General features: G+C 35.8%; 1 protein-coding gene and 1 pseudogene across 1 annotated transcript in view; one reads left to right on the top strand and one right to left on the bottom strand.

The window, feature by feature from the left end:
- The window catches only part of LOC128859152 (uncharacterized), a 116,194-nt gene that overhangs the window by 3,909 nt on the left and 89,622 nt on the right, over positions 1-22,663 (top strand). The gene's annotated exons all lie outside the window — the stretch shown is intronic.
- On the bottom strand, positions 6,645-7,244 carry LOC128860990 (60S ribosomal protein L10-like; annotated as a pseudogene).

The following is a 22,663-nucleotide window of genomic DNA, read 5'->3' as shown; positions in this document are numbered from 1 at the left end:
GACATCCCATTTGAGCGTTTCTAAGTATGTTTTGACCACTTGTGCAACATGTGGCCGAGCATTGTCATGTTGCAAAATAACTTTGTCGTGTCTATCGGCGTATTGCGACCGTTTTTCTCGCAGTGCTCGGCTCAAACGCATCAATTGTCGTCGGTAGACATCCCCCGTAATCGTTTCATTCGGTTTCAGTAGCTCATAATACACAACACCCAGCTGGTCCCACCAGATACACAGCATAACCTTCAGGCCATGAATATTCTGCACCGACGTCGATGTTGAAGCATGGCCAGGGTATCCATACGTTGCCCGACGTTTTGGATTGTCGTAATGGACCCACTTTTCATCGCCAGTCACAATTCGATGCAAACCCTTTCTTTTGTGCCGTTGAAGCAGTTGTTCGCATGCCATAAAACGGCGTTCAACGTCTCTTGGCTTCAATTCATACGGCACCCAATGGCCTACCTTTCGGATCATTCCCATGGCTTTTAAACGTTTGGAAATGGTTGATTGATCAACTCACAAAGTTTTTGCAACCTCTTCTTGCGTTTGAGCCGGATCTTGATCGAGCAATTCCTCCAATTCGGTATCCATGAACTTTGGCGGCGCACCCTCGCGTTCTTCGTCTTCCAAGCCAAAATCACCACTTTTAAAGCGTGCAAACCACTTCTGGCACGTTCGCTCAGATAGAGCATGCTCACCATAAACTTCCACCAAGATACGATGACTTTCGGCTGCTTTTTTCTTCATATTAAAATAATGAAGAAGAATTCCCCGCAAAAACACATTATTTGGCACGAAATTCGACATTTTCAAGTGTGGTAAAAATATTGTTGTTTACGCTTCAAATAAAAAACTTATACTGACGTTTGTGCCTTACGACAGTAGCTCTCCAATGAATGTTTGGAAATGTGGATCGATGGAATAATAATCAAGTTACGCCATCTGTTGTAAAACCGAAACGAACTTATTCATAGTCCTATTAATTTAAAATTAAAATTAAAAAAGTCGGTGTCTGTAAAGTCGGTTTACTGACGATAGTTTAACGAGACAACGTCGTAAGAAATTACTGGTGGAATGGTTGCATTTTTCAAAAGACAATTTTTATTTTATATGTTTGATAGATATTTTGTATGGATACAGAGGAGGGGGTAAATGGAATTGCAATGGAATAGGTCAAGTTACATTTACACAAACGTGAAAAATGACGAAACATTTATCAAATTCATGAAAGATATATGTATGTTCAATTTCGATTGTGCATCAGACGTTAATAAGTCAACAGCACTAAAAGGCAACATCATCGATCTGCCTTTTTCAAGACACATTACACTCGAAACACCCCCTTTCATTTCCTACTTTTCCTATCATCGTCCCATTCTCAACAGAGAAATGGATCATTACCATGCACACAGGAAGAAGGCATATGCAAATACAAGTATGTGAATTTATATACCTACATATGCGCATATACATACATATATATGCTCACTCAAGTAGGACAGAACCAGATGTCGAACGTTGCCGAACGCGGGGGCCGATTGTGCCTCTTTGTCGTTCGTTCCGCGCTCTCGCTTGCAGTTCAAGCAAGGTAACGCCGCATGAGCAAGATAACAACGCACGAGCAAGATAACGACGCATTTTTTGGTGCGTACAGCCGGCTATATCGAATTATAAGACGTTATCACGTCAAAAAAAATTATTTTAAATTTTAGATTAGAAAAAAACTTAATTAAAACTTCAGTTTGCATAAAATGTAGTTTAAAACGTAAACATGAAAAAAAAGTTTTTAAAATTTGTACACACATATCGTCATTAAAATAACTACGCTGTCTTTATCTATCGATTTTCTTGTGCATTGCATTTTAATTAAGTTAAAAAAAATGTAATGCAACGTAAATAGTGAACTTGATAGTTCAGTTAATTACTAATATGAATTCCTTTCAAAGATGGGTCACGTACAGCATTGCACAAATAAGGAGTAGAGGCTTGTTGTCAATCTTCGAAAACAAAAAAAAATCGTACAAATTTATCGCTGATTCGCTTGGACGGTCCAAAAATTTCGTTGTAAACGCCCTTAAGCCTAAAAAATCTACATAACGACGTGATGGCAAAAAGAAAACCTGCAAGTCGTTCTAATAATTTAATTGTGACTCTTGCCAAGAAGGATTCTTTTAAGTAATCAAATGCCATTGCAGCTGGCATCAACAACGTAGAACTGGTAAAATTCCTCTGCTGAAACAAGCAAATTTAAAGAAGAGGAAAAGTTTTGCTCAAAACTGCAAGTCATGATGTTTACCAGGTGTGGTTAGGAAAAAATAGTGTAAGAAACTTTGGAGTAATGAAACAAAACTACATTTATTTGGAAATGATGCTGGGCGAATTGTCCTAAAGGACAAGAGTACTCACCGCGGCTTACAAAAAGAATCATATCTTGAAAAAATACAAGAAACATTAATTTTGAATTTTGAAAATTAAATTGAATTAAAAACATAAATTTCGGATTTGTAAGAAAAAATGTGACTCATAATTTAGATAGAAAAACATTGAATTTAACATTACTTTTACACTGATAGACAAAAGTCACCGTCATTTAGTATCTAGAAGATTATAACATCTCCCGCGCTCAGAACATAATGGAAACATAAAAAGTAGTATATTTAACTAAAACTATTATTTATTTAAATTCTGTTTCGGTTTAAACATAAGGCTAATTCAAGAAGTATTTATAAAAAAATGGCATAGACATAGGCATGGACAAAAGTCACCGTCATTTAATAAAGTACTTAATCAATTTAAGTGCTAATATTATTTTAGTATGATGTGTGTTTGCCGTTATTTTTGATGACAGCTTGCAATCGTTTCTGCATCGAATGAGCCAGTTTTTTGGTAACATCTGGGCTTATTTTCTGCCATTCCTGTAGCAGCGTTTGCTTAAGCATATTTTTTGCGGTAATGTGATGCTACCGAATGCGCCGATCTAAATGGTCCCATAAATGTTCTATTGGATTCAGGTCGGGTGACTGTGGCGGAGTTTTTGTACAAGACCCACAAGCGAACTATTTCTGCGGTGTGCTTGGGGTCATTGTCATGTTGAAAATAATAAACTGATTCAATGCCAAGCTTTTAAGCACTTTTTTGGAGATTTTCTTTAAGGATATTCAAATAAAGTCCTTTAGTAAACATTTTTAATGAAGTACCGTTATAGAATGTATACAGATCAGTCTTAAAGCTACCATACTAAACGAACTCACTGAAAAAAAGAGCCAGATTGGCTTAAATTTTTGTTAAAATTATTTTAAAAGGCAAGCCGAGCTGACGTGACGGTGAATTTTGTCCCCCAAAAAGGTGATAAAAATATATTATTTTTCATTTTTCCAAAAATGGGATAGTAAGAGAAAGATATTTAAACTGAAATAGAAATTAAATAAATCATAGTTTTTGTTAAATGTGCTACTTTTGATGTTTCCAGTATATTCTGGGCACTGGGCATTCTTCTAGATAATAAATGACGGTGACTTTTGTCCATCTGTGTATGTGCAAAATTTTAATATTTGGCCAAAAATTTCTTAGTAAAAATACAAAGTAAAACAAAATTCATGAAGAAAAATTGCACTGAATGAAGTTTAAAAGGAATAAACAAACGTTGTTTTATTTAATATAATAATAGATTTTAAAACTGGACTTTCTGATGCGCAAGAATTCCCACATAACACCAATTTATGGAAATTTAACGCAAGTGGCGTGCATTCAGGAAAAAAACTGAAACAGAAAAACTTTTGATCTGGCGGGATAAACTAATTTTTGCTCACAGTAATAATAACCTCTCCATTAACTGAAATTTGTGTTTTAATTAATTATTATTTTTTAATTAATTTACTTTATGGGCTTAATAACTAAAAATTTACTTATAAAAAAGACGAATTTTTTAGTAATTTATTAATAAGAATTATTTTTTTATGTTGGACGGTATTGATTATTTTTATTATTTTTATTAATTCTTTTAATTTCAAAGTAAAGTACGAAGGAAGCTCCTAGCTCCAATATAACTGCATTGATACATTCTTGAAAAGGAATATAGAAGCTAAAAGGGCAAAATTTGGGATTTGCGAATTTATTCTCTCTGTTTCTATAAATATATATACATACATATCGGCTGTTTGTTTAGCTGCATGAGAACTATCCATATCGAGGACTATGGTTTAACAGCTAAGAATAGCAAACTATGTTGACTGTTCTGTTCAGTAATGTTTGACAAATCATCATGAAACGTTCAGCGCCAGAGCAACGCTTCCAAATTGTGGAAATTTACTTTGAAAAAAAAAACAATATTTTCACGAAGTTCATAGAGCGAATTGTGGAAGAAAACGCCGAAATGTTAATTCATCGTCGTTCTCAACTTGTTGGCCTTTGTCCTTCGACTACATGGAAAATTTTACGTAAGGATCTTGGCTTAAGTGTCTATAAAATACAGCTCGTAAGAGAACTGGAGCCAAATGAACATCGTTTGCATCGCATTTTTGCTGATTGGGCTCATTTAGATCTATTATTTAGATTAATTGGTAACAAGTTAAAAATTGGGCTGGTCGTATGGACCATGAACTCGCATCCACGGCGGACATATGCCGGATATCATATTCAAAAAATAAATGCCATGAAATAATCTACCTTATTAAGGGAACAGATACCTGTAAAATTTCGAAACAAAATTTTTCATAAATTGTTTATATAATCCTTTAAGAATATGCCAAAAAATTTTTAAAACGTAAATTTAAGTATTTCTTATATTATAGATCGTCAACCGTGACGACTCTATTCTTTGGGTTCGAGCGCTGGGAGAAGTATAGTTATGTATACCAACTTTACACTCGTTTTTCTCAAAACTATATTTTTCGAATTGGCGTACACGATAACTCGAAAAGATATTCCGATTTCCCTGAAACTTTAATTTTTTTTAAGTATTTTATTCCGCGAATTTTTTTCATTTTTGTTTAATTCGCATAGAAATTATGATTATGGTTTTTTGTATTCGGGTCACTGACGCCGATGCTACAAATTCCCGCCAATTGAAAAACCCCGCTGCGACCTTCATGGAAGAATTGAGTGTACATCCGCCATTTTAAATGATTAAAATAAAAAAACAAAACATTTATATTATTTTAATGTATAAATAAACTATATGCCAATTTTGAAAAAAAAAATATTGACTTCTTCATTTTGAATAATTCTAATGAAAATCAGGGGAAATGTGGCCGTTCACAGGTATCTGTCTCCTTAAAAAAAATTTATTCCAGCAATATTTCAGTTTCGTATTATATTATCATTTTGAATTCTAAAAAAAGCCCAATTTATCAAAAAACGTCAATAAACAATCAACCAAGTCGAAAATGTAGCAGCCCAAATCGATCCAGTTTGTGAAGAATGTTACATACGCCTAAGTATGCATATCAAAATGTTTAGAATGACTAGAGAAATCCATTTCGATTTCGATTACCGTTCATTTTCATCAGCGACTAATACTCCGTCTACGCAGCACTTACAACATTCTCATGAACGGTGTTAGGCGCCAGTCAAAAAAAAAAAAACAAAAAACAGAACGCAGCCAATTTTCATTTATTTATATATTATTTTTTTATTCCATTTACATAAACTTACCGTTATTAACCAAAGTAAATCACGCCACTTGCTATAATATTGACACTTAAGTATGTAAGTGCGAATGTAGTTTACATGTAAAATTGTGCACTTGACAACCTGTTAAAACGTCGACTTGCTGTCTGGGGGATTTTGTCGTTCACTGCGTGCATGTTTGCAAATACTTATAAACTATTTAAATATATCTATATATTTTAGATTAGACGGTTGCGTTAATTTATAGCTCAATCACATGCCATTAAAGTAATTTACCAAAGTTTAAAGCAAAAGAGGTATAACAAATTTTAATAAAACTGATCAAAATTCAATATACTACAATACATTTTTAAAAGTAAACTTTTCAATCGCTATTTTAAACAAAGTGGCAATCAAAAATCGATATACCTTTTTCTAACAAGAAAGAAATTTCTTTTTATAAATATATTTTTGAATTCCCTATGCAAGTGCAGGACGAGCTTCATGGAATAAAATATTACGATATCAGATGTACCTTTCATCATGATAATGCAGAAGCAATTATTAGAGTTGCCATAATTCAAAATATCAATTTCAATAAACGCACACACATTACTTCATTTATCCCGAAAATGCTTGTATTTAAAAAAAAAAACAATTGGAAGTTCAACTTCTCTGTCTTCGGTGGATTAATATTTTCTGAGAGAGGTTTTTGCTGTCAGAAATTATTTACCCATAAAAAAAATTAATTTGAGCTGATACCCCTTTAAGGTGTTCTGCTGAGCTCTTCCTCCTATTTGTGGTGTGCGTGTTGCTGTTGTTCCACAAATAGAGGGGCCTACAGTTTTAAGCCAACTCCGAGCGGCAAATATTTTTTATAAGGAGCTCAATTTACCATTAAATGCTTAAAAATCATATCCAAAATAAGAAAATAAGCTTTTGAGAATGATATTCAACTCATATTGGGACTAAATCGACTATAAAGTTGATTCGAACTCATAAAAACTCTAAGAACTAACACATAAATTTATTTAGGCTTAAACGTCTGTGCTTTCACCAACGCTACGGATATATTTCACATTGTAATCCCACGGCTGCAAGTTACGGAGTTTGTCATAGCTGTCACGGTCCTATTTGGTAAATCCCCATATATTTGAACCGCATATCTTTTAACCTCCTGGGACTTTAAACGTAGCTCGACCACTTGAGCTTTACAGCGATCCCTTGACCGGACTGATATTATGAGTTGACCGATACGAACACAAGCAACGATACCCTTTGGCTTACCAAAAGCACCCCGCACACATTCCAGTCTAAAGTCTATCAGCTCCTGCACATGACAAATTTTTATTGATTCGAATTATATATAATGAGTGGAGGCGCATGCGCATATCCTTATTTTACCTATCACGAAAAATTTATTCGTAAGGCAATTTAGTGGTAGTGCAAAGTGTCCAACTCTGGCTCTGATCTTTACCACAATACTTTATCAAATAATTCTTGCAGCTAATCTTACCAACTTCTAAAGCCTCACTGCAGAGTTGTTCATATTCATCAAAAACTAAGTGCACACACAGAGAAAAATTTTTAACTGACGCCTTCTTTCTGCCCATATCAAAATTGCGGATTTAAGGATCTTAAAGGCTTAAGGCTTATGTTTGCACAGCGACTTTAGGAATGATAACTGGACTCATTCCACTATATCTTGTAGCCAAAGGGACTAGTGCAGGTCTAAGGCTTCCTAATCTATTCCAACTCAAATAAGGCAGGAGATGTAAGAATTCTGGGTTCAATCCTGATCTCTCCGTGACTCACAGTTCACGAAAAGATGGTAAGAAAACTATAATTCTCCAAGAAATTCAAAGTGGTCATTAGTGACCGCTCAGCGTGGAGAAACAATGAAATAATCTTAAAACAGGGCGCACAGGTGTGGTTTCTGATGGGTCCAAAATGGAGACGGTAGTGTCGGGGCGAAATTGTCCCACCACATTTCAAAAAAGCAATTGCAATGGGAAAACCACTTCAAATTTCCAGGCGGAGGTCCACGCCTTAGAGCTGTGTGCCAGAGAATGTCTACGGAGAGGCACACGCGGTGCCAATATTAATATTCTCTTTGATAGACAAGCAGCTCTAAAATCGCTGGATAGCTTCTCATTCCAATCAAGGTTGGTCTGGGAATGATTTGAAATCCTCAAAACTCTAGCGCCAAGAAACTTTGTTTGCTTTATGTGGGTTCCAAGCACACCCTTCATAGATCCTGAACCTTTCTGCGGGGTAAATAACAGCTTCAAAAGTGCCTTTCTGCGTGAGCAGGAACAACGAGGTCTAATCGATTACTGGAGAGCCCAATCGGGCATGTGACATTAGAAAGGCTCATAGGTCCAGAACGGATAAAGGCAGAAGAAATCCTTAACCTAAGCAGAAAGGATATACAACTTTACACTGAACTACTAACAGGACACTGCCAACTTAATAATCATATGAAAAAAATAAGTGCGATAGAAAACGATTCCTGTAGACTCTGCAAAGAGGCACAAGAAACAGCAGAACACGTTCTATGTGACTGCCCCGCAGTGACACGACGCCGACTAAATTACCTAGAAAATAGTAAAACGTCCTGGTATAAATTAAGCCTACAGCAGTTTTAGGATTTATTAATAGCCTAAAACTGTTCAAGTAGGCTACATTGCGCCACAATATATCTATTCTGGTCGGAGTACGCAAACAGTCAACCAATAATAATAATAATAATATAATATGTTTACAATAGCGATAGCATCTCGCTGGTCGCGGACCCACTTCAGAATTTTAAAATTTATTAAGAGCGACAATACTAGAATTATTTTTATTTTAATTCAAAATTAATCGTGGACATCGTTAAAATTAATTCAGCTACCATTGAACCCCAATTCTATTTCTCAAAATTTTAACTTTAAGAATATCTGCTGTTTTTTCTTTCTTTTCTCATGACGGCTTTTACTGTAGTTTTTCCCCTTTATTATATAAGTATAGATTATGATTTTTAATTTTATTTTCATAAACACACTAAGAAGTTAAGGCAGCTTAAATAACATCCCGTAATCTCTATGTAATACAATTTTATTCTACTGATATATTTTACTGCGCAGTACACAAATAAATATTAAGAAAGCGATAAATGGAAGACCTAAATTATTTGGATATAATAGCGAAATTTCCACTTAATACATTTAAATTCATCCAAAAGCAACATAGTTTAGTAAAAACTTCAATAAGCAACATCATTTCTATAAGGCAGTCGACTACAAGAAAATATCATAGAAAAGGAAAGCTACCTACTCACGTCATCTGTATATTGCAAAATGAACGAGCGCAAGTTTGTTATTTTTTCTGAGAAATGTTTGCTATTATATTGTGCAAAAATGTCAGTTCTTTATGCTTATTTTATTCCATTCACTCTTAATTATTTTGAAACCAATTAAAAATTAGCAATAAAGTTTCAGCTATTTTAGTAGGTCGACTACAAAATTCCCAACAGGGTATGTACAGACGCACATTTATACGATCATATGTAATAGTGTGCACACTGTATTTAGTTATTTAAAATATATACTATTTACTTATAGTCTTAATTATTACTCGTAATTGTTGGAAGTTGATTTATTTCACTGCATATGGGAAAATATTCAAATGAGCCGGATGTTGTAAATGATAATTGTGTAATGGCATTTGATTCAGTAACCTTCTCTTAGAAGTAACTGATTTGCTTAAAAATAACTACAAATGCAAATTGTTTATTCCCCCATGCCAACAACTATCGTACTAGGATTCATTTAACATTTCGAGTACTTAGCAGCAAATGCCTTATCAAGGAATGTGGAACAACTACTTTTATATGTTAGAGTTGCTTAAAAAATGTATTAAATGTCTACTGCAAATCAATTTATTACATAACAAAGCTTTTGTAAATCACAATGACAATTAGCGGTTTGTGCAAATGAAATTATTTAATTTAGTCTATTTGCATAACAGAGAGCAAAGTGCGAATACTCTGCATGCCTACAATGTTTATTTAATTGGGCACTAAATCTTTATAATTGACACTCATTAACATTAAAATATTGACAGTTTTAGCAAGAAAGGCAGAAGTTATTTGTCACTGTAGCGTTGAATACGCTTTATCGGTGATGTGGACCCTGCAGCGCTTATAGCAGCGACTGGTAACAGGAATCTGTAAATATACAGGGTTTGATTGAACAGTAATGAGCCTTCCCGCGCGGAGCGTCTGCCAAGCGATCAACCGAATCGGCTGGTGGGGGAAAATGATCGTTGGACCTTCGCCTTCCCCTAGAAACCGGTCCCAGTTCGCTGGCAACAGCGGTGCAGTCAACATCGCTCCGCGCGTGAAAACTGTTTTAAAAGTGTGTTAGGATTTTGCAGTGGCGAAAATGCAGCGATCGTTGGAGCAACGATACTCGATCAAATTTTGCGTAAAGCTAAACAAAACGAGTACCGAAACCATTGGGCTACTCAAGGAGGTTTACGGGGACCAATCTCTGTCCAGTGCCCAGGTAAAACGGTGGCACAAGTCGTTCAAGGAAGGCCGGGAGGACGTCGAAGACGAACAACGATCTGAAAGGCTTTCGACTCTCGAGGCATCGTCCACAAGGAGTTTGTACCTCCAGGAAGCACTGTAACCGCGGCATTTTACAAAGAAGTGCTCCTTCGGCTGAAAAACCGCGTCGCCCGGGTTCGGCCCGACCTCGTCAACAATTGGACCCTTCATCATGACAATGCGTCGGCGCACACTGCCTTCCTCTGCACCTCTGCATTGGCCAAGATGGGGGTTCGGGTGCTTCCCCACCCTCCCTACAGCCCAGACCTGTCTCCTCCGGACTTCTTCTTGTTCCCGCGCCTGAAAAGAGAGCTGAAGGGGAGGCGTTTCGACTCCATCGATGCGATCCAAAAAACTGTGACAGCCGAATTGAACGCGATTCCGGCGGATGAGTTTAAAAAATGTTTCCTGCAGCGGAAGGACCGCTACCAGCGGTGCATTGACGCTCAAGGGTCCTATTTTGAGGAATATTAGTTGTATAAGCCAAAAGGTTTAAAAAAACTGCTTACAAAAATTAAGGCTCATTACTTTTCAATCAAACCCTGTACATGTTGAATAACACTTTGTGAGCACAGACTACTGTGCCATGAACAGAAATGCAGCTGGTGCATATTGAACCTAGTGACTTATCATAACTTTCGATTAGAATCTCCTCCTTTTATTGGTTTATTCGGAACTAGTGCGCCTTTCAGCACATTTTACAGACTTTTTTAAAAATCTTAAAAATCGTTTTTATGTCGCACTAGTCCCATGTTGTCCTTACCCAATTCTTCCAGTTAAATGTCCATATCTCCGTAAGTTTTGCTCTTTTTTTTTGGAAAAAAATAAGTGAAAAGCGCTGAAAGTCCTACTAGTTCCCAAAATTGCTGTAGACCAGTTTGTGGACGGAGTTGTAAACCTCCCAGAAACTCGAACTAGTTAAATCTCGATTTATAATGCGATCCCACTTACACTGCACTCAATTTTTTTATTAATAAATTTAATCACATTTCCAAAGAGTAGAAATTGTGTTTTTGCGACCAGAATTTAGTTGCCAACAGTGCATTGAAATGCCAATTTACAATAATGTGTCTTTTATGTTATAAATTTTCCAAATAAAAGCAGAGCAATTTAAGCTTTCAATTCCTTTTTTTTGTGCACTAAAATAGATGAAAAGATGTAAAAAAGCAAACTGATCCGTCAAAGATCCGCAATCAAAATTACTCACCAGCTGAGGAAAATTTATTATCCAAGCTTTTGATCAAGCACTGAATGACGCTGTCTTCTTTCTACACCCATCTACTATATATAAAAAATCGGGTTGGCGCACAGTGGTTTGACTATTGGAAGATTTCCTTTAATAGCGAGCTCCCATTAAAATTTAATAAGGAAATGATTTCGAGCCGTTTCGATATAACAATATCTGTATTAGACACGGTTGGATAAAAAAAATAAAATACAACTTTTGGCCTTAAATTATTGGAAATGTGAGAGTTATACCTAAATATTCCCATTTCTCTCATTTTTGGGATGAGTTTTTCTTTGTTCAAAAAATTATTTTTGCGCAATTATGCAAACAGAAATTCAAAATCGAAGAATATGGAAAGTTTTAAATTGTATATATTTGCAAAGTCGCGAGAAGAGATCAAATTATATATTCGGAAACTGCATAAAATTGCGTTTCTTAAGCTAAACCGACTGTGGAGCTCTCGTAACCTGCCGCTAGGAACACAACTTAGCTGGTAACTTTCAATACCAGCGTAAAGTTAACCTAGTTCTCCTATGTGGATCAGAGTCCTGGCTCATCTCTGAGCACATAAGCATATGCTTTCAAACGTTTATCAACAAATGCCTTAAGATTATATGCCGCATATTTTGACCAAGAACAGTCTCAAATGCTGACCTTCCTTCGCTGACTTACTTCACTCGCTACCCAATCAAACCAAAGACGATAATGGAACTGTTGCCAAAATCACTTTTCAATGGAAGCCGGCCCATGAGGAAGCCGGTACAGAGGTAGCCCACGATGTTCGCAACCTTCCAAGAGAGCATTTCCACCGCCACATGAAAATAAATCAGGTATTTAGCGGCTGACAGAAATCGTTGGCGAGCCTTTCTTTCCACCCTTTGAACCAACTAAGAACCATAATATGTGCAGAGACTTTTTTTGTGTTTTGCACAGTAGTTCTTTAATTATTTTTAAAAATGTCATCTAAAAGTATGTATTCTCCAGAAATGAAACAAAAAAATATGCATCTTATTTCAAAACCTGATTCCCAATTTTTGTGAGCAATAATCTAAAGTATGTGCATGTATAAATCTAGTTTTTAATGAATAAAAGAAAAAAGGACAAAATAATTGATAAATAATTTCACTTAAAAATTCTATGAGAACTGATTGGAGTTGAAAAACTATCACTTAGTATTGAACAGTTCAGAGTGCTTCAACTGATTAGTTGATATCGCGCCGATTATTTTGCTTCTTTGACCGGGCGTTGGGAGAGAGGACGGGTAAATGATGTGAATCTTTGTGTTTACGATTTTTACTTTTCCTTCCGAATCTAAAGGGGTTTTTACTGTCAACTGTCACCATGACTTTTTTCCACCTACCTCCTTATAATCGATATGTGAGGCATCGTAAACGGCGTTGTAAAAAAAATTAAATCTCTGTATACAAAGAAAATTTTGAACTAAATACCAATCCAGCAATTTAAAATTAATGTTTTGTCAAAAAACATTCTGCATAGGTGTTTTCGCATGCCCGCGCTGCAATAGGTCTTGTATTCCACTTATAAGAAGGCTGCCATCAGTTGGTTTCTTTTTAAATCAGTTGTAATAATTATTTGAGCCGTAAAGCTGCTTCCTTCAAAAAAGTTATAGTAACTCAAAGTATTATTTTATTCTTGAACAACGTTTCAAAATACTGAATAATTACTTCCGAATTGAAAGTTGAGTTGCTGAAACGATACGAACTTTAATAATTTCGCTTAAATTTGTAAGGAAAGTTCGATAAATTGATTGAGAATACAAGCAGCAGCGGGGTAACAATTGAATACTGCTCGTATAAGCCTGAGCATAATTCTAAAATACTGTTATATCCCGACTCACTTACAAAGTTCAACTGACTCAGAAATTAAGGTCATATGGCGTCTTCAACTGCTTCGATACGAGTATCACTTCCCTGTATGAGATTTTACAATAAATAGTATTAGCTTTGGAACTTTTAAATGGCATTCAGTGCTTATAAATATTTTTGGGCACTCGCTGGGCAACCTACCGGACATTCTCATTCTTAGCTTTTTCCTGAATAACTAGCAGTTTCTCTCTATACTGAATGTTGTGCTTCAAGTCGTTAATCGCAGCTGAATCGTTAGCAAAAGCCAGTTATTAAAGGTACTTAGACGGCCTATTGATAGATACATTTCTTGAGATGACTCGGTCAGCAAAAGCTCGGCCCAAAAAATAGTGAGTATATGGTTTTTAAAGGCAGATATGTAATATGCAATAAAAATTGAATAACATCTCCAGCCGAAGCATAACATCCAACTCTTAGCGAGTATTCCACGCTACCCCAACAACACATTCATAGTCTCAGAATTCAAGTGCATCACCTTGAACGACAACTATGCAACTTACTATTAAGAAAATGTTATGCAAGTAAAATTAAACACAAAAAAGTAATAAAACAAAATAATAATAAATGCTTCCACAAAATCACAATAAAACAAATGAACGAATCAACGACACCGTTCATAATCGAAAATTCACGGTAATTACAATATTTGTATGTATTAGTGTGTGACTCGGCGCGCACTCTAGAAAAACCGCACCACAAAAACAATGACAACAAAAAAGAAGAGCCGCAACCGCGAACTGAGTTGCGGGTGTAAGAACATCTAACTAATTGCTGCCTTGCATAAGTTGGAGGTGTGTAGAGCAGGTTGAGGAAAATGGAATACAGATTGAATTTTAAGATGTTGCAAAAACTGAAATGAAAAAAGAGGATGGAACATAGAACTTCAAATAAATAAAAGGGAAAAAGGATATAGTAAATATATGCAGAAAAATGATAGAAATTAAAAAAAAAAAATCAAAAATAATAGCAAATCAACAACAAAGGTGTGGTTGCGTTGGTAGATTTTGGTTAAGGCAGAACTTTGATTTATTTAGAATTTTTATGATTTGATACGCAAGCATTGGCCTAGACGGTTTTTTGTTCTTAGCAATTTTATGCTGCGCGTTTGTAGAGTCGAATTTTCTGCTTTGTACTTAAGCTTGTATTTATATAAAAAAAAATTCTGATAAAAGGCAAATTTATTTGTGCTCGTTCGTTCATTGAGATTCTGTAAGAAGTTAGCAAGCATGATGGATTTTATATTAGATAAACCAAGCTGCTTGAAGTTTCTTTCCTTTGTGACTTTTTTAAATATTAGAAGTTTTTCACAATAACGAAATATAAGAATAAAAATTTTTATTCAAAAAGTGGCAACATTTAAAAGTAAATTTTTCTTAAATTGGAGTCCTTAAGTAGTCGAAGTCGCCGCGGCGTAACTGCCAGTCGGGACAGTCCGAGTTCAAACCCCACTAGGGACATGAAACACCATAAAACTTTAAATCACTGCATTTGTGGAACGACATCAAGACGCACACCACAAATAGAAGGAGGATTTGCGGTCTAACTAAGGGCAAAAAAATGGTATACGCATAAATTATATACATAAATATCGCATATATAAGTATAGTTAATTATTGGTCTTTATTATAAGCCACGTGCCATCTTCGACTGTGGTCGAAATTATCATTTGGAATTGATTTTCGCTCGCCTGAGTTAAACACAGTAGATTACTTCTGACTGCTGGCAGAAAAAATTTAAATGAAAGCGAAAGAAGAAACAATTTCATTACAACAAGTTTATTTAAAATATTTAAAGATAAAAATTAAGTACATTAAATCAAGTTTTTAAAAAATTCGTGAAAATAAGTAGGACGAAGTTTCGATTCAACGAAAGTGACGATGAGAGATTAGTGGAACTGGCCAAAAAAAAAGTTTTCTTTTGCTATCGCCCTTATAAGTACTCCTAAACAATTGAGTTCCTGCATAAATTCGTGAAATTTTTTTGCTGACTGAAACTTTCAATAAATTCCTTTTGCAAATTGCGGATTTTCTTGCAATAGCGACCCGGGTACTCACAACTTTAGACCTGCATGAAATGGTTTAAAATTACTTCCCAGTTGCCAGAAACAAACACAAAATACTAACATTTTCTGCGATTTACGCATACTAAATTACAGCATAGAGATCAAAGTTCTGTTCACCAGAAAAACCAGTACTCAACGAAAATTTCGACAAGGTTGCGTTACTCATAATATCAACTTAAAATTGCATCTTCGACTTTCGATAAACAGCGAAGATCGAAAATCTATTGCAACTCATAATAAAGGCAAGCCTATTTACTGATAATTTATTTATTTATTTATTTACTTAGCCAATGAATACAATATAAAAAATTGGTTTAGGCTAGAATGTATATAGAATGTATTTTAGATGAACCAGGAACCACATTTTAATTTAAGATTTTATTGAACTCGATTGGAGCATTATGAGCCCGCAGAGAAATAAGAAGGTCCACATAGATAACTCTGACCAATGCAGGGATGTAGTTGAATATTAAGGAAAATCTTTTCAAGGAGTGCGTGAGAATCAACAAAAAACCTAGTGTGTCTAAGACGAAAGGTACGGAAATGATTATTTTTCTACTCTAAAGAAATTTTACACTTATTAATAAGCATAAAAATTCATAGACGGGAACGGGATCTGGAAAGTGTACATTACGCAGCTCGAATCGTAAGAATACTTTCCAGATCTCCATAATCATGGTAACATAATATGCAGAGTATAGAGGCGAGATAAAGGATAGATTTTCAGGCCTGGAACGAACGAACGGCATATACAAGAGCTTGAGCGTATACGGCACACAAGAAACCTAGCAAACTTAATAATAAAAATAATGATAATAATATTAATCGGCGGCCGTCGTAGCCGAATGGGTTGGTGCGGGACTACCATTCGGAATTCAGAGAGAACGTATGTATATACATATATATATATAATCGACCTTTACACTCTTTTTAGGGTGTTTGGTCGAGCTCCTCCTCCTATTTGTGGTGTGCGTCTAGATGTTGTTCCACAAGTGGGGGAACCTTCAGTTTCAAGCCGACTCCGAACGGCAGATATTTTTTTTATGAGGAGCTTTTTCATGGCAGAAATACACTCGGATGTTTGACATTGCCTGCCGAGGGACGACCGCTATTAGAAAAAACATTTTCCTCATTTTGCTGTTTCATGCACGGTGTCTCGAGCCCCTGCACTTCCGCACCAACCCATTCGGCTATGGCGACCGCCAAAAGATTAGGCTAAATATTTTCGGAGATTGCGGATTTGTACGAGAGCAGTTCAATAAGTACCCATGTTTGATGACAGAGGGCGTTCCTGAGGGAAGTTGGTATTAGTATCGTATGCTGCCATCTATCGCACGGCGGTAAAACAAATTTTATACAGATTGATAAGTTAGTTTGGATTTGGCAGCTATTAGAGTAAGACGCGTTTCGTAAAGATGGAAAATGAACTTCTCGTTGTCTTGGGATGGGAAAAACGACGAGGAGATAAAAGCAAATGTGGATGCTGTCTATGCAGACGCTTCGCCATCAACGAATTTAAACGTGGGCGAACATCCGTGCGTGAAGTAACAAGCGTCATAGTTGTATCGATCGAAACGGCTATTAATATTTTACATGATAAGTTGGCGATGAAAAAATTGTCGTCCCGATGGATGCCGCTATTGCTCACATGCAATAACAAACGGATGTGGCTGTTAACATCAAAGCCATGTTTGGAGCAATTTAAGCGAGATCTGAAGGAATTTTTGCGTCGAGTCGTCACCGTCGATGAAACCTGAACTCATCATTGCACTACAGAAACTAAGCAACAATCAAAACAATGGATTTCTCCCGGTGAACCTGCTGCAAAGAAGGCAAAGACAATCCCATCGGCCGAAAAGGTTATGGCGACGATTTTTTGTGACGCGAATGACGTCATCTTCATGGATCTTTTAGTAAAAAGGAAGAACGATGACTGGACAATGCTACAGTGAGTTATTAGACTGCTTTCACAAAAAACTGAAGAAGACACGGCCACATTTGGCGAAAAGAAGGTGCAGTTTCACCCTGATGACGAACCAACACATTTATCCGGAGTTTTCATCTCCAAACTGCATAAATTGCGTTATGAATTGCTAATCCAACTCCCATATTTACCCGATCTGGATCCCTGCGACTTTTTCTCGTTCCCTAACATGAAGGACTGGCTCGCGGAAAAAAAGTCTAGTTCAAACGTGGAAGTCTTCGTCGAGACAGAGGCGTGTTTTGGAGAGTTCGACAAATCCTTTTTTTTTTTTTGGAGGGGTTAAAAAAATGGCCGTAGCGTTGGTGGAAGTGTATATTTCTAAAAGGGCACTATGTTAAAAAAAATGTGTTGGAAAATGGTGTCTTCATTTCTAACATAGGTAGTTATTGAACCCCCCTCGTATGACTAAACTCCAAGTCATCGTCTTATTTGCACGAGCAAAATAACTTGGTTACTCGAAAAAAAGCAAACACAAATTCTCAGCTAATCACGCGACAACATTAGCACCGAGTTCGTCACTCAAGTTTTCTGTTTGCCAGGGTATGTATATGCTGAAAAGCAGTTAAACATTTCAGAGATGCGCTCAAAACAGCTTTAATAAGTGAGCATATAAATAACATAATTATTACACCCACGGTCGATCATCAAATTAAGCACACACATACATACATACGTGTGTATGACTATAGAATTACTTTTGGTATGTTAGTATGCAAATTTATTTCACATGTTTTTTTTTTTTTATTTTTTTCGTGTTGAATACCACGTGTGTTTTGTACAGAATGCACTGTCAATGTTATTCCAAGTATTTCACATTCACCTCCGAAGTTACTGTAATTTTGACTTTTTGTTCCTACTTACCCCGCTACTTCTAACGGCTGTGCGCACGCGACATAAAATGCAAACAATCAATCCACCACCAAATCCGCGTCATAAGCTACCATTTCATCACATATTTACGAAGTCATTCACACATTCAACGGATTGTTGTTGTTTATCTAGCAAAGTTTGACAGCTCACTTATGTTGTTGCTAAGTCGAATTGGATATTTTTAGTTTGTTATTTCCTTGGACTCTTTCAGATTTATTTTAGTAATTAGAACAGCAGATGTCACTTTATTTGTCCTTGACGTCTTTTTCAAAGTAAATACTGAAATGCCATCAGTTGGCATTTGGCATAGCGATGGAGCAGAGTTTTGGTATGTGTGTGTATTTTTGTTTTTTCATTTTATTTGAAGCGTGTCTCCTTAATTCTCAGATCTACGTTGGAAATTTGCATATTTGAAGTTGCTCGAGTTAAGTGTAGTCGTTTGAATCAATGGTTTCCTTTAAAACGAATTTGTATAAGTGAATGAGTAAATCTTGCAATGGAAATGGTACTTCATACTTTTGAATGTGGAATTTTGAAGTGAATAAATACAATGGTTAGCACCGTTTGGTAGCTAGCAAATTACCTCAAACAATTGGTTTACCTCAAACACGTCGAAAAAACTGTTTATGGGTCAGGCAAAACGATAGTCACTTGGTTGAATATTTTTTTTTGTGTACCTACTTTCTAGCTAGGGACAGCAGTCGTTCGTCTAATCGTTTGTGGATGCCAACCCGATAGAAAAGTGAACAAATATAAAGCAAAGTGATAAGGAGTTAAGTTTGCTAAAGACAGCAAATAAAATAGATCATTTTTAGTAGAGCAAACCTCTCACAAAAAACACCAAACGGACAAGAAAATACCCTTAACGTCAGAGTTTTGCAAGAACCTCGAATCAATCTCAAAAGCCTCTTAATGGAAAGATGATCTAATTAACTCCAAGAGCCAAGCTCCTTTATGTTTTCTGTACTAATGTGTGGAGGCGAGTGAAATAAATGGGCAGAATTCTGTTGCCGAGTTCCCGATGGCGTGGCAGCTGAAGCTACTCTAACAATTTTGCTTCGGATGGCCAAACCTTGTAATCTAACATCCTTGGATTCATCCTAACATTCATTTCACGTGTATGGTGTATTGTGAATATCTGGTTGAATGCTGATTTTCCAGATCTAAAATCACACAGATAAGGTCCAATCAGTTAGTTGATAGTATAGTCCATCGGATTTGCGTCTGGCGAATTCGAAAGCCATTGTGTGGACGAAATGAAGTGTGGAACATGATTTTTTAACCATTCTTGGTTCACACGAGCTTTATGAGACGCTGCCAAGTCTTGTTGGAACGTCCATGGTCTACGACCGAAATTTTTGCGTGTCCATCAGCGGTCGACGCGGCCAAAAACATTATGTAATTGCAATGAGAAATTGCTTCCAGTGGCCATACGTAGGCTCAAATTCTCGTATGGGCGTTCAGTCAAGTAAACACGATAGCTTTGAGTGTTTATGAACTGCTCAAACACAATGTTAGGAAATTCGCCACGTTCGTGCTAGCGCAACAACTCCTTTGCTCTTTCGCACCGAACTTTTTCTTGCTGGCGTGAAAGATCGCGAGCTTTTGGAACTTTTAAGCCTTGATCTTGGGCTCGTTTTTCAATATGCGTCGAATGCTGTCTTGCGATATTTTCAGTTCTTTGGCCATTTTTCTTCCACTTGGACGTGGATTTTGTTCAAGTCGAGCCTTCATTTTCCGAACCATTTCTGGCGTTGTTGCGGTTTTTTTTGGTCCACCTTCATAGTGTTTTACAATGCTACCAGTATTATTGTAAAGTTTTATAGTGCGATACACAAACATTTTATTCACTTTGAGGTGGCTGAGCTCACGAACAATGGCTGGTTGTGATTTTCCAGCCAAATATAACGCAATCACACAATTACGTTGGAATTCCATCACAGAAAAAAAAAATTAACAAAACTGAGACGCAAATGCTTTGATGGCTTATAAACAATATATTGAACTGTCATTAGAACAATTCTGACGTTGATGTCATGAGCTGTTTTACAGATACAAGCAGTGTGAAGTTGGTAACACTTCATATCGTTCACCCTGTATAAGGCGCTACTCTTTCAAGATTTAACTCCTCGAGTGTAACGTATTTCACAAATATTTTACTTCACTTACCCATACATAATGAAATTTGTGAAAGATATGTATGACGAGGCTCCTTACAAAAATTATACTAATTTATTTGCAACGTCTGAGTGCATCACTAAGTTCGTCATTGATTGCGCAAATAAGATGTAACTACAAATGTAAAAGACTCACATGCACATACACCCCCAGATGCCCTACTCAAGGTAGTCAAATTGTGATTTATCTGAAATTGATGCGCAAAAACTGGAAATTTTCCAATTGCATGCATAACAATGCCAGCGCATCAAAGCGTTTAAAATGAATTGCAAAAACAAAAAGTCGCTACAATAAATAACACCTAACGCTGCTGACCGCAGAAAGCATGCCGAAAGCCATAATTTTCACTAGCAGCGGCTTGGCCATGTCCCACCAGTGTGCATGGGTGTGTGACTCTTTCTGATATTGCGACGAAATCGCAACAGAACTATAATTAAATGCTGCTGTCAATGTGAATTTCGCTGCTGCCGCCTGTTATTAAGGCAAATCTAAGCAAATTTTTTCCTACAAAATTTGAATTGGAAATTTGTTAGTTTTCAATGTTAAGTTCTAAGTGGCGTACTTGGGCGCACCCAAATAAATGTAAACACCTGGCAGCAGAAATAAAAGTAACAAGTGAATATAAATGTTTTATGATATCTGTAAAATGTATAGCATAAAATACAATCCATTAAAAAAGTGGTTACTGCTTCGTCAAGCGGGTGGTAATACGGCATTTCGCATAAATACTTCAATTAAATATTTTTAAGTCCACGGTCGCACTCTGTTTTTATATGTATGTATGCATGTATATATGTACTTGGGCATGTCAAGCAATTCTTTTTGGCGTTAAATAAGCATAATAAAAATAATTTGCTATGCTTTACAAAATATTTAAACACTTTAACTGCGTGCATTCATAAATATCTGTATCAGTTAATATCTGATTTGGAATAAATTTCACGGGCATTACCTATTGCAATTAGTTGCATGCAATACTTGATATTTTCAGAATGGGTGCCATGCAATAATTATCGTACTATTGAAATTATCTTAGTTAGTTGATTTTCTGCAGAGCTGTAAAAATGGGAAATAAGTTTCAGTTTAAAATCCCTAATTTATAAAGCATCCTAATTTGTTTTTGAGTAACTTTTTTACTAATCAAGGAAAATGATTTTGAGTGATGCAAAGCTTTATTTTAATCTTTCTATTGCTTGTCTGCTTATTTACTGCAGCTGGCTAGTTCACTAGTGTCACATATGATTGACGTATACTTGCAAAAACTATAAATCTTCCTACAGAGTGATTAATTTTGCGCCACCTTGTACACTACAAGGATACTCCAAAAACAAAAAAAAAATGTTTTTCCTAATGCTACCAACTACATTTTTGCTATGAATAAAAAATAACCACCTATTTTTATTTATTTTTTTTTTTTTTCGTTTAATATTTTCACGTGCCTTCAACCAACGCCTTGAATATAATCTTTGACCTTCCATGAGAAAATGGAGAACCGTAAATTTGGTTTGAAATGATTGCAAGTCGATATTATTTAACTTCATTTTTAATTGCTGTTCGCAAGTGACCAAAAATATTTACCCTATGCATTATTAAAAACATTAACTTTAAACTATTCTTCATAGGGGCCCTGTAAAAACCTACTAATTTCAAGCCAGGATAAATAATATTAATTAATGTCAGCAATTGTAATATATTATTTTTGTAGTAAAAAAAAATGTTTTAGGCTCAATAAAAAAAAAGACAAAAATTTTGTTTCTTAATTAAATATTTTTTTTTTTGGGTTGGGCAGCTGGCTTTTTTTATTGCAGCGCGTGAAAACACACACACACGGCTTAACAATTTTTCTTTTGTCCTAACAAATTCTTCATAGCCAATTATATAAAATTTCTACTTTCAATCACTTTTGCGAAATGCTGTTTTCGTCATCAGAGAATATTTTACATTCGATCTTACTAATGTCGACTGGCTTGTAAGACTGGAGTCCACGTATTTGATGGACAACATTTGCTGTTGAAAATAGAAAATCCTGAATCTCGTTGTGCTTAATATATTCCTGGAGAAAGAAAATTATAAAACAAATTGTATAATGCTGTTGTCACCCATTCATACAATTCTTTCGGTGCATCGCGTGTTTTTAGCTAAATGGAAATTATCTATATTCTATCAAAAAGGAACCGGGAATTGCTCAATAAAACGCAAAATAATTTTTTAATCATCAAAATTTATTTGTCGCCTTCAAAATGGCTCCATTCAA

This window comes from Anastrepha ludens, chromosome 2, assembly GCF_028408465.1.
Source record: "Anastrepha ludens isolate Willacy chromosome 2, idAnaLude1.1, whole genome shotgun sequence".
Classification (NCBI taxonomy): Eukaryota; Metazoa; Arthropoda; class Insecta; order Diptera; family Tephritidae; genus Anastrepha; species Anastrepha ludens.
Note: the sequence above shows the minus strand (reverse complement) of the source record. Positions and strands in the feature narration are given on the sequence as shown.